This window comes from Mastigoproctus giganteus, chromosome 14, assembly GCF_048544385.1.
Source record: "Mastigoproctus giganteus isolate SK-2022 chromosome 14, ASM4854438v1, whole genome shotgun sequence".
NCBI lineage: Eukaryota > Metazoa > Arthropoda > Arachnida > Uropygi > Thelyphonidae > Mastigoproctus > Mastigoproctus giganteus.
Genome location: NC_143588.1, coordinates 116,098,336 through 116,111,925, shown reverse-complemented (window position 1 = coordinate 116,111,925; position 13,590 = coordinate 116,098,336). Strand labels below are relative to the sequence as shown.

At 39.5% G+C, this 13,590-nt stretch overlaps 1 pseudogene; it reads right to left on the bottom strand.

Moving 5' to 3' along the window:
• Positions 1-2,228, bottom strand: LOC150075617 (intracellular coagulation inhibitor 3-like; annotated as a pseudogene).
• Between the last annotated feature and the right edge of the window lie 11,362 nt (positions 2,229-13,590).

Sequence of the window (13,590 nt, the reverse complement as noted above, 5' to 3'; positions counted from 1 at the left end):
CTACAGCTCATTGACTCTTCCACAAAACAAAATCATTCCACTGCTTTTGTCAATAATTTGAAATAGGAATGGATGAGGTGCAATAAATCTTGGAGCTGGAGGATTATAAGAAATATGAACTACTCTAATTTCTGTAACTGCTTCAGTCTCACTTCCTTCTTCGTTCACTTCAATAAAAGCCTTGTGGAGAACGCTGGACACAAAAAAGCATGTCAGTAGCGCTGATCCCACTGAGATCAGCGCTTTTGCTGAAGACTGTTTTCATTTGCATATCTTCAAGAGTCTCTTTCATTTCCTTGGTGTAGTTCAGTTCAAACTTAGGAAAAGAAGATGGTTTCCACTTCTACCTTCTTCAGGTTACTGTGGATTTTATTCAGGAGGTCTTCTGTGAGTTCATGTTCTAAATCAGATAGGCCGTTTAGCTTCTCTGGTAACAAAATCCTCATGACAATATCTCCACTCTTGTAGGGAAGCTCTAAAAATCTCAAATTCTACTCTTCCATAAAAAAAATAATAATTGAATTCTTGGAACTTCATGCAAATCGAGGGCACCTTCTTGCCTGAAGACTTCAATCCATTATTATAAAATGTAATATCTAGTTTTTTTGGATCGAATTTCCTTTCCCAAGCACCTTTAAAGTAGATAGCATTCAGAAGCATTAAAACAGTACTTGGATCTAATGACTCGACAAGTTTCTTAATTTTCTGGTCTGTGTTTTCTGCAACCCACTAATTGATCTCACGCGCAGCTTGTTCTCCATCTTTCTGGAAGTCCACAGTTCTAAGAAGCGCATTAAAATGATCCTTCAGCCCTTCGATGTACTGTTGGTTGAGTTCGAAGTGCTTTTGTACGAATGCATTATTGGCTACTTGAAGGTCGTAGTCAACGAATAATGACTTCGTTATATCAGCAAGTATCTGCCGATATTCTTTGTGTATGCTCATCTGCAAGATTAGCATTGTTTAAATTCATCATGAGCATGATTTCTTGTGCTGTGGTCCTTTAACTCCGAATATCAGTGTTGCAATAGCTGTAGAACTAGTGGCATTAACTACCTGAAGAAAGTAGTCACGGGCTGATGGCTTCATTAATCTTTTTAGTATCTGCTGTATCCTTCTGCTGTGTGTCCTCTAGCCCCGTATTGCAACATGGCAAAGGCTGTGGTCAAACTAAGTGGTGAATAGAAGAGGTTTCCTTTCTCAGAGGATAGTTTTTATGTAGATTTAGAGCAAGGTAGTTATTTGCCTTTGCCACCTGGTGGATTAGTTCAGAATGTGATACAGAAATGCTTCCGGGATAGCTCACACTGATAAAGATTCCCGAAAGGACCGCAATGAGACCCAAGGCTGTAAGAGAAAAAGGTCTGTATTTGAAAGGAGTATTAATACTTCATGTTAATGGTACTTATTTATATAATTAAATACACTTCATTTATAAAAATGACTTAATTTATAGACTTCTTATTGTAAACGACTCTATAAACTTTGAAGTCTCTTATAATGAACTCTATAAACGACTTCAATTTATATATTGTTGGAATACTAGGTTTGATCAAAAAGTTCTGTGAATTTGCAAAAGATTTTTTATTAAATGAGAAATGTTTTTTATGTTAATATTCTTTAATATAATTTCCATCTGTAGCCATCTGTTCCATCATGGCTGCCACCAGTGGCGGTCCCAAGATTTTCTAAAGGGGAGAACAAAAACTGGGGAATTTATCTTTAACATGAAGCAGAAGAAAATCACGGTGGGAACCCAGTGTTCCCAGTGTGATTTTCATTTTCGGCACGGCCCCCAGACTCAGTGATGTTAAAGTGGAAACAGCAACAAAGTTCAAACGGAGACAAACATGAAATCTCTGAAGTGGAAATTACAGAACCATAAACCTGACCAAACCCCTCAAGAAGCAACAGGAGTAGCCAATACCCAGATTCCCCAGGTTGGAGCATCTCAGTGTCACCTCCCACGAGGAAGAAATGGATGGACACCGCTGATAACGACCCCTGTCCCCTGATTTGAATAGTGGCAAAATTTAAAGAACTAAACGAATTCTTGGAGGGTATGGATTGGTGAACTATGTAGGTTTTTATTGGCTGATGCTATATCAGCTTGCTTTCTTCCATCATTTGCTATTACTATGTTCTACATCCATCTCTTCTGTGACAACTTCATAGTCCATTTTTTCCGAGAAGGGATGATTATTAAGGTCACTTTCAGAAGCTGCCATAGGCTTGCATTCCAAAATTTTATTATTTTTAGATCTCGACTTCTCACGTGCTGTGGTGCCAATATCTTCTCAATTATAGCACTACTTCAAGCAACAGTTCCTATCACACCATGGTAGCATGTAGCAGAGGGTGTTACAAGCATGAGCAACTAAGGTCATATTGCTCCGTGTATATTGTTTGTAAATTGTATGTTCCGAGGTCGATTTTTTGTTTGCTGAACGAAAAAACCCGAGTTTCAGGGAAGAAACCCATGCTGCCCTTGCCTGAAACCGACTAACTCAGCCACGTTGTGAAAAAGAGCCGGTTCCTTGCATAATCGACGTCGAACTCAGGTCTTTTCCCTCGGTGTTGGGAGGACGGTAATCTTACCAACTGTGATATATTCGAGGCTATGCACATCAGGGGACATAAATTCAAATTGAAGAAGGATAGTTGCAGAATAGATGTGCAAGCTTTTGCCTTCAACCAACAGGTGGGTGATTGCTGAAACAAGCTACTATGCGTTGTTATGTAAGTGGTAGTTTGAATAAATTCAAGGGAGGATTAGACAAACTATTGAGGCGATGGACATCGTACTTTTATGGACATTTTTGCCAATTTTGAGGCTCACAATAAAGAATTGCCATGTAGGAGAAAAGTAATATATCTCTAAGGAAGCTTTCGTGAAAATAAAGTAAGCTTGAAGTATTATGGAATGAATTTAAAATATGCTCATTGCTAATGAGTAAATTACAGTACAAAATGCTGTCTTATCAGTTAGTCAACACAACGCCTAAGTATGCTGCCCCCAGGAGACAGGCCCTAGGAAGAAGGCAATTAAATAAATCGCAAAATCCATCTTGTGATAGAACGATACCACTGGTCCAAGAAGAACACCCTCGTGGGTAGCACAGTTGGTAGAATTGTCGTCCTACCCACAATGACTGGTAAAGACCTGAGTTCGAATCCATCATCGCGAGAAATTTTTATGGGCCTTATTCACAACGTGGCTGAATTAATCGATGTCAGGCGAGGGTAGCATAGTTATTCCTCCTGAATACTCAGGTTTTTTGTACATCAAACAACAAATTGACTTCAGAACATACTCAATTTACAGACAGAATTCGTGCACTGCAATATGGCACGAGATTCTAATGCGTCTAAAGCTTACTTACAACAACTGACCAAGAAATACCTTCTCAATTTACAGGCAGAATAAATACAGCGCAATATGACCTGAGTTTCTAATGCGCCTAAAAATCTCTATCTACAACGACTAACCAAGAAGTACCAAAGACAGAGAGAGAGAGAGAGTTGTTGTTGTTTTGAGGAGCATTAGAAACTAAGGCCATATTGCTCCGGGGTTATGCGGCGGTCATTTCTTGACCTTTCCGCATCCTCCGTATTTGGTGGTCACGGGTTCGAACCTCGACAGAGAGAGAGTGGTAATCAAAGGACTCTGCTCTTTGTGGACTAATGGTATCCCCAGGGTCTCACGTCTGGTATGGGCTTGGCGAACTCAGGATCCTGAGCTGGATATCATCATTCTTTTTTTTCTTGGTGATCCTCTCTGTCTCAGGGTAACTCGGGAATTTTTTTTTTTTTTTTTTGGCTGATGCAGCATAAGCCTCAGGTTTCCTTGCATCATATGGCAAATAATAATAATTATTATTAGTGGAGTCCCCGACAGTTCGGGTCCACTGTTGTTTTGCATATTTATCAATGATATTGATGAAGGTATACCAGGCTTAATGTCAAAGTTTGTGGATGATACAAAGGTTGACAGGATTGTTAATGACAGTAATGGCAGTGTACTACTGCAACAGGATCTGAAAAAGTTGAGCAGATGGACTGAAAAGTGGCAACTGAAGTTTAACATTGACAAATGCAAAGTACTGCATATGTGTAGAAGTAACCACAGTCTTGCGAGTACAGAGAAACGTACCAACTGTGTGGTACTACTACACTGAGGTTGACAGAAAATGAAGCAGACCTGGGAGTAATGGTGTAGTCAGATATGAAGTTTTTAGAGCAGTGCAGACAGGCTGCCAGTGCAGGCCATGGACTATTTTCAATGATATACAGGAATTTTGCTATCAGGGAAAGGAGGTGATTGTCCTTTTGTATAAGGCAATGGTCAGGCTACGCCTTGAGTACTGCATACAGGTCTGGAAGCCTCATTTTAGGAAGGATGTAGAGTTGCTTGAGACAGAGGGGCAACAAGTTTGGTGCGGAGAACGAAGGGGTGGTCTTCTGGAGATTAGGCACCTGCGAGGTCATCTGATTAAGGTGTATAAGGCCTTGAATGGGTTGAGCAGGCTCAATTCTTCCTCTTCTCAGATTACGAAACTGAGGGGACATAAATTAAAATTATTTAAAGACAGTTATAGAATAGATGTGCAGAAAATTTTCCTTTAGCCAGAGGTTGGTTAATTGCTAGAACAAACTTCCAGCAATTAGCCACAGAGAAAGGCAACAAGATTGGTGAGGGGTATGAAGGGGTGGTCTTAACAAGAAAAGCTTAAGTGCTGCAAATTGTAGCGTCTGGAGTCTAGGCACATGCAAGGTGATCTGATTGAGGTGTATAAGGCTTTGAATGGGTTGAGCAGGCTCAATTCTGATGGGATTCTTCCCCTTGCTCAGATTAGGAACCTGAGGGGGCATAAATTCAAATTGAGGAAAGTCAGTCGTAGAATAGATGTGGGCAATTTGCTTTTAGCCAGTGCTTGCCTTTATCCAATGAGTGATTTAGCCAGCTGGAACAAACTTCCATCTGTTGGTGTGGAAGTTGATAGCTTAAATAAATTCAAGAAGGAACTGAACAAACGTGTGGAAGAAATGGATGTGTGAAATGTTTTTTTTTTTTTTTTTTTTTTTGGCTGATGCTACATAAGCTTGTTGCTTTCTTGCATCACATGCTTCTACTACTAATCGAAGAATTTTTCACCACTCACAACTTAACTGTACTTGATTAGCCAAATCACCTTCCGTTCCAATGGACAATTTAATATCAGTGTGCTCATGGCCTGTGCCTCATTGGTTCAAGATTACCAAATGGAAAGTTCATGAGGCATTAACAACAAGCGAACACGGGGCTGTAAATTATAGTGCAGCGACCTTGTAACGGCTTCACAATGACACCTTTCACCTGTAGCGAAATCAGCAAAATGGGAAACATTTGACAGAACCATCAAATCTCCTTGAGGTTCAAGTAGCAACCTAAATTGACAGTTATTCAGAAAGATTACATTACAACCCAGCCGAGGAAAGCATGGGACGCAGCCATCCCTAAGAGAAAGCAGAATCCGAAAAGCGTCCTTTGCTGGTCAAAAGAGTTAACCAATCAAAGATCACAAGTAAAAGTAGCAAGGAAGAGGTATCAAAGAGCCCACAGAAACAGCCAAATGCAGCTTGTGGATGATCTATTGAACAACTTCAAAACGCCAAGATTTTATGTGAACAGCACATCAGAAGTAGTCCATCTGAAAGCAATTAGTGAGTCAAGCAGAAGACAACCATTACCACTGGGGTTTGATTCACGAGTTGGTCCGCCAGAAGCTAAGCACCACAGATGTCATACTCTAATTGAAGGAGGTTCATAGAAAATTGTCGCACGTCAAGACAGTTAAAAACATAAATAACACTGGTTTACAGTGTATCTGGGGTTTGAGTAAAAGCATATGACAGTTATTTATGCATATTTACTGATTACTAAACCGAAGTCCATTTGTTTCTATCACTTAAAGATTTTTCACGATTCATTAACAAAATACTACCTAGGTATGATACGCAAATGTGTACATAACTATAGTTTATGCAATGGTTTGCAAGTTTTATACTTCTATATTCGTAATCAGTATCAAATATTTGCTTCAAATACAACAGATTGTGCATGTTTAACCCATAACTACATACACTGCATGGTCATACTGCAAAGTTTCATCTGGCTTCACCAAACTTTCGTGCGCAATATTTTTTGATCCCGGTGTAAGATTGTGCCTCCAAGGCCATTGCTTCTTTGTCCAATGCAGCGCTTTAGCTCTGCTGTCCCATTCACAAATAAAGCACGGCATTTTAATGTACCCACCCTGTTGTCCCAACAACTTAACACTTTTAAGTCTCCAAATAGTTGCCATTCGTGATCTCGATATTTAATTTTCTCCAGAAGCAACTTTAGATTGTCATAAGTTTCTTTTAAGTAGACTGAATGAGCAGCTGGCACAGATGTGTACTTATCTCCATTATACAAGAGAACACCTTTTAAACTAGTCTTAGAAGTCTATAAATAGTCTCCATTCACTAGGGACATATAATGGAGCTCCTAAGGCAATTATTAAACCAGCGATATCACTGCAATATACGAGAGGACCTTCTTGTGAAAAATACTGTATAAACTCCCTTTCACGATTTCTGCACAAGGAAAATGTACCTGGAAAAAGTTCTTCGCTTGAAGTCTGGATCCCAGAATTTCAGCAGCATACTTTGGAAGACCTAAGTTCCTTACTAAATCGTTCAGTTCGACTTGCGTGAATTGCTGTGGCGTTAAAATATTTTCTGGCTGATGACATTCCTCTTCACTAACCTCTTTAGCTTCTGCTTCGATGGAAGGTGTGGACTCCAAAAGTTTCTGGTGGAGGTTTTAGAGGCAGATCAGGTCCATGCGGAAGCAGTCTTATGGCTGACGGTAGATCTGGATATTTGATGTCATTTTTATATTTTGAATTGTAACCTTTAACGTCACACACAAAAGTAACATTCAGCATGCCTTACTGGCTCGGGTCACACCACAGGAACAGCAAATGGCAAGCACACCTTTTTTCCCTTGACTTCATTTTCTAAGATGTTCGACACATATATGGCATACTTTATGCGGTGCCCACAATTTATCCTGATCGCCTAGTTTTATGTCAAAATATGCATAATACGATTTTTTTACAAAATCGGTAATATTTCGCCTCTGCTTTACAGGAACAAAACAACCACATATGTAACAAAATATGTTGGGACTGTTTATACTTTCTGGTTGCCATACTAAAAGAAAACTAACACACAATGAGAGCTCACAACGGTTTTCACAGGAGTACTGTGACATTAGCATTAGCATTAGCATTAGTAGAGGCATTTGATGCAAGAAAGCAAGCTTATGCAGCATCAGCCAAAAAAAAAAAAAAAAAAAAAAAAAAAAGTAACATAAATAAATAAAAATAACCACTTCCACTTCACCCCTCTGTTCGTTCGAAATACCTGTCCAGCTGAGCCTTAAACTTATTTAGGCTATCAACTTCCACGACAAGGGATGGAAGTCTGTTCCACCCACCAACCACCCGCTGGCTAAAGGCAAATTTCCGCACATCTATCCTACATCTGTCTTTCCTCAATTTGAATTTATGCCCTCTCAGGTGATTTTTCTGAGCTAGAGGAAGAATGCCATCAGCATTGAGCATGCTCAAACCATTCAAGGCTTTGTACACCTCTATCAGATCACCCCGCTGGTGCCTAGTTTCCAGACACTGTAATTTGCAAAACTTAAGCCTTTCTTCGTAAGAGAACCCCTTTGTCCCATTCACCAATCTAGTTGCCCTTCTCTGTACTCGTTCCAGCAGCTCTACATCCTTCCTGAAATGAGGCCTCCAGGCCTGTATACAGTACTCTAGGTGTGGCCTGACCATTGCCTTATACAAGGAAATAATCACATCCTTATCCCTGCTAGAAAAATTCCTATATATCATTGACAATACACCATGAGCTACTCTTGCAGCTCGTCTGCACTGCTCAGAGAACTTCATATCTGCCTGCACCACCACCCCCAGGTCCCTTTCATTCTCTACCACTGTCAGTGTAGTACCACAGAGTTGATACGTTGCTCTGGGGTTGCTGTTTCCCATATGTAGTACTTTACATTTGTCAATGTTAAACTTCATTTGCCACCTCGAAGCCCATCTGCTCAACCTTTCCAAATCCTGTTGCAGCAGCATAGTGTCAGTAGTGTCCTTGACAACCCTGCCAACCTTCGTATCGTCTGCAAACTTGGACATTAAGCCTGATATACCATCATCAATATCATTTATAAATACAGAAAACAATAAAGGCCCCAATACTGAACCCTGAGGGACTCCACTAATAACATTAGTCCACGATGAGCAGTGTCCATTGATTACCACTCTCTGTCTTCTCCCCCTCAACCACCCCTTTATCCATAGCAGCAACTTGCCTCCAATGCCACACTGCTCCAATTTGTGCAGCAGTCTTCCATGTGCAACAGTATCAAAAGCCTTTCTAAGATCCAAGTATATAATATCAAAGTTATTCCCTGCATCCAGTTCTTTTGTGACTGCATCATAGTATCCAATCAAATTGGTCAGGCAAGACTTCCCCTTAACAAAACCATGCTGTGTCCTAGCTATAACTGAAGTCTTGTCTAGATGATCCTGCAGTGCTTCTTTCACCTGTGCCTCCTTTAATATAAGGGATGTGCCACTTATATAGGCTCTGTGGTTGAGTGGACTGTACAAACAAGTGAGTGCATGCTCAGACAAGTTCAACTCGTAACTACACACAGGAGTCTCCCAGACTCCACTTGGAAAATAAAATTCTGGGAATCACAGATGGGCTGGAAGAGCAGGGTTGGGGCCCTCTACCTTCCTGGGTCAAGGTCAGCTACCTTGCAGTGTGTGTAGTTATGGGTTAAACATGCACTTGTAAACCATTGCAGAAACTAGTTATGTACACATTTGCGTATAATAACTAGATAATATTTTGTTAATGAATTGTGAAAAATCTTTACGTGATAGAAACAAATGGAATTCGGTTTAATAATCAGTAAACATGCATAAATAACTGCCACATACTTTTACTCAAACCCCAGATATAGTGTAAACCAGTGTTATCTAAACCCATCAAGATTCACCCTTCAAATATGAAGTCACAACCTTCACTCATTTCAAAGGTACCTTTGACTGAATCTGATAGCCTAGTGTTATCAGGCAAACAAATCTCTCTTTGCAACTTTACAACAGCATCAAGAACTACTTTTCTGGAGGGAAAATCACAGTGAAAACATCACACCATCACTTAACAAATGAAACTTACAGAGGATGCCTCCAAGGTTCTATCTATCCTTGGCTCTGCTGTTTAGAATATGGTGCTTGACGAATGGGTAGAAAACACGTTCCAGCATTACACCATGTTGTTGTATGCAGATTACCTTGTTCTGCTTGGAGGGAACACGCGGGCCACTGCTGATGAGTGAGCCAACTCAATGTTATGATTTTTCATAAAAAGGAAAAAAAGTTCATAACCCAGAATTATCTCTAAATATTTGCAGACCTCCGGTCATTAAGATAAAGGAAACTCCATTAAATGCCTGTCCACAGTAAAATACCTTCGACTAATACTTGATAACGAAAAGTTTCATCCCTCTCCATCTACAATGCATCAAAGAAAAAACAAAAAGGTACGCTATGGTGATTGTTCATGTAACTAGAAGGAGTGGGCCTCAAAGGAAGAGCTCTTAAGCTCATATACAGAGCAGTCTTCCTCCTTTTTATGTCTTATGGTGCCCTAGTTTTGTTGCACACAATACACTGCCCATATAGGTATGAAACACAACCAAATTCAAAGGCTAATGCAAATTGACTAGAGCTTACCATATTACCTCCACACAGGCCATTCAAATCATCTCTGTGGCCTTCCACTGTACCTACACATCACCTTTATAAGACTTTCTCACTGCATGAAGAGAAACAAACTGAATTTCATATAATCCTAACTAGAACTGACAGCAACACAAAGCAGAAAACAAAAGGCTTAGTGCCAAAAAAACTTTTGATAAACCAGATGAACAGAAGGTACCAAGAGAGAGATAACCAAGAAATTTATTCATGATATCAAATTTCTGACTGACACCACCATGAGGGCTAACTCAATTCTAGGGACAGTAAAAAACCTCTCCGGCCATGAAGGCCAAACGGAAAGATCTCCAACTCACTGATGATGATGAGTGCCTCCACAGCCACACTGAGATATGGGAAAATTTCCTAGACAGTGCCATATACCTGGATCTAAGGCAGCTGTTCCTTCTCACATGCAACCAACAATCTATAGAGAATTCTCACTCCATAACATCTAACAGGGACACTTTAATCACCTTCATAACATACTCCACCCAGCTATTTCAAAGGAGACTGTTAAATACCATAAACAGCTCTGATCAACAATAACCACGGACTGTTCCCAGAGGGTTTGGGTTTTGGTTTTATTGGCGCATTAGCTTCTATGGCTATAATGCACCAAGACCAGCTGTTCCCAGATCCTATCTTATAGTAATGATCAGCATTATTCACCCAGATTGAACATCTCAAACCTGCTGATGCCAAAAATGTCTGCATTTCATGTTTTAACTAGCACTTCAAATTCATCAATTTATTTACTAAGCTCTTACATGTACATGCAAGTAAACGTGCACCTGTTTTTACCCTTAGCTACCCTAACACAGGCCATGTATTTACTTGTTCCATGACCCCCAGCAGTCCTTGAAATCCTTGGCACCTCACTTTCCTGGCTGTTGCTCATTCCAATAGAAGTAGTGCAAGAATCACTTTCACCTCTGCCAGTGGCTACTGTTAATCTATTCGTCTTTGTATCCCCCCAAGCTAGCAGTTTTCCGACCCACCTAACACTGCCTCGATAGCATCAGCAAATATTCTTGCACCCTTTCTATTTAAGTGTATCCCATCCCTGTAGAAGCAGTCTCTCCTGTTAACAAGTACAGACCAGGCTGAAAAAAATTCTACCCCTCGAGCCTTGCACAATCTTTCCAGGGCCAAATTGATCGACAAGGCTCTCATCATATACTGCCTCCTATCGTGTCTGGGCAGAATTTCAGACACTTTCAAATTCAACCCTACTTCACGGTTTTCTTTCAACAGTGACCTGTACTTGTACAATATCACCCTTTGTGCCCTTAAAAGATGATATCTGCTCTACAACGTCATCAACCTTTGCCCCTGGCAGACATATAGAATAAAGTTAATAGACCCATTGTTCAATATTTAGTATTGTATGTAACATTTTCTTAAAATATCTTTTTTACTAGAAACTTTGACTTTAATCCCTTCTACCTTAAAATTGGTGGGTGATAACAGCAATATAATTGTAATATTTGAATTCAGAAATGTCAAATCTTCAAGAATCATCTTGAATTTTAAGAGGGAGTGAAAGAAAAATTGTTTTGCTGACCAGTGTTATTAGATAAGAGTGGAAAAGTGATGCTGGAAGCTTCCCCCCCCCCACCGTTTGTTTTTATTTACTAAACTTTCATTCGGAATTGGCTACCTTCACTTTCTCCTAAAGGATTTTTTGATAAATTCAATAAAAACACCCTTTGAGCTGAATAATAAAATGCAATCTTATCAACCATAATATCACTCTGGTTCAATTCTAACATTATTTTCAGTTTGTATGTGAATACTGCTCCATAATAAAATTTGCAATCAGTAGTAATACATCTGTTTTGATTACTGAGCAAAAAGAAGTGGTGGGGAGGAGGAAAGAGCATTTTTTTTTTTTTACAGCAGTCATACCAATGCCACATACGTGTTGAAATATCAACGGCAACTAGACGTAAAGATAATTGGGAAGTTTATTATCTTTTTTTTTATAAAACTCAGTTATTAGAACCTATAGTACTTAGTAATATGCATGTTGAGGGCTAAGAAGACAAAGCGTCTTCTTAGCCCCCAACAAAATAAAATAAGGAGGGTTGTTCCAGAAAACAGAAGTTGAAGGGTAAATGAGAAAGAAAAGTTGGCTCTGTGAATTTTAAGTTGGACAGTGAATAGATGTTAAACTGATTGTATCACATGTTATGATTAGTTTATAAGAGTGGAAAACTACAAATGCCAATTCAGAAGAACAGTGCTAATGGAAGTTTCTATAGAAAAGGCATCCAGCAGAAGTGAATGTCTACAACACAGACCACTACCACAGATGTGGGAATAATGTTCCACTGTAGGATGGATTTGAGGTTTGCCAAAGAAAAGTAATGCCAGGAGCGAAAAAGAAAACCCAGTTTTTTAGATGCAGCAAAAGTAGTATTTGTGATGTGCTCGTGTTAAGAGAGATTTGAAGTCAGGGTAATCCCTATCACAGATATGTGATATTGTCTAGAAATCTGAGTGTCATAGAAGATGAGCACAAGTGTAGTAGGCACTTTTTTGCAAGAAATAAGACAGGGCTGAGTTTTAGAAGGATTGAAGTTAACTGAGTTCTCTTTGCTCCATTGGAGAATTACCTGGAATTGGTGCATTTATCTGCACTAATTTCCACAGATATTTGAGAAGCCATTTGAGATGGGCAAGTTTCTCAAACTGAAAAGTTATCAGTGAGTGGAAAGTCATTAATATAGAAATAAAGGAGAAAAAAAAAGTGTAGAGAAAGAACTGGACCTTGGCATTATTGGAGAAGTTAGAACACTATCTCTCATCATCCGCAGCAACCATTCATAGAGAAAACTGGATACCCAACTCAAAAGAAAAAAAAAAAAAAGCAGGCCATAAGATGGGAGCTTGTTTAGAAGACTCTTGTTAAACATGATCAAAAGCCTTATGATCATGATCAAAATATGATGTGTAACCTTTGGGGTTTAAATTTTTCCATAGAATTTGTCCATTACTAACATAATCCAACATGTCACCAATAGATTGACGCCGACCGGGCTAGCCAGGTAGGTAAAGTGCCTGCCTGGCAACCCAAAGGTCGCGGGTTCAATTTCCGCCTCGGGCTTGGATCACAGTAAAATGCAAAAACTTTGGAAGGTGCATAATGGCCATAGAAGCTGATGCGCCAACAACTAACAAGGAAAAAAAAAAAAAATGGATTGACCCTGAGTGCAACTGCAATGTGACAATCCTTGTATCAGGTGGAAGGTTTCAAGACTGTTTAAATTGCAGTTTATAGATTTCTGAATTATTTTAGAAAGAGCAGAAGTAAATGCGATGGGATGATAATTGGAAGGGAAGGATTTCTCACTGTTTTTAGGAACTGGCTGGATATGAGCAAATTTCCAAGCAAAAGGAAAAACACCAGGTGACACAACACAGGTTTGAGAACAAGTGGATAAATACTATCAGGACCAGGAGCTTTCGTGGCTGTTTAGAATTCTTATAATATTCTTATCGAAAGACAATGGAGGTATTCAACAGAATCTGTTGGATATGGTAGTAGGTGGTTTACCAATATACAAATTAGAAGAAAATTAGGATATCAATAAGTCTGTTTTGTCTTTGGATGAGGATGTAATACAACTATCAGGTTTTAAAAGAGGTGGGAGGATTGATTGACAGAGGTTGTAGCCAACAGCTCTGGCAAGAGACCACAATGCTT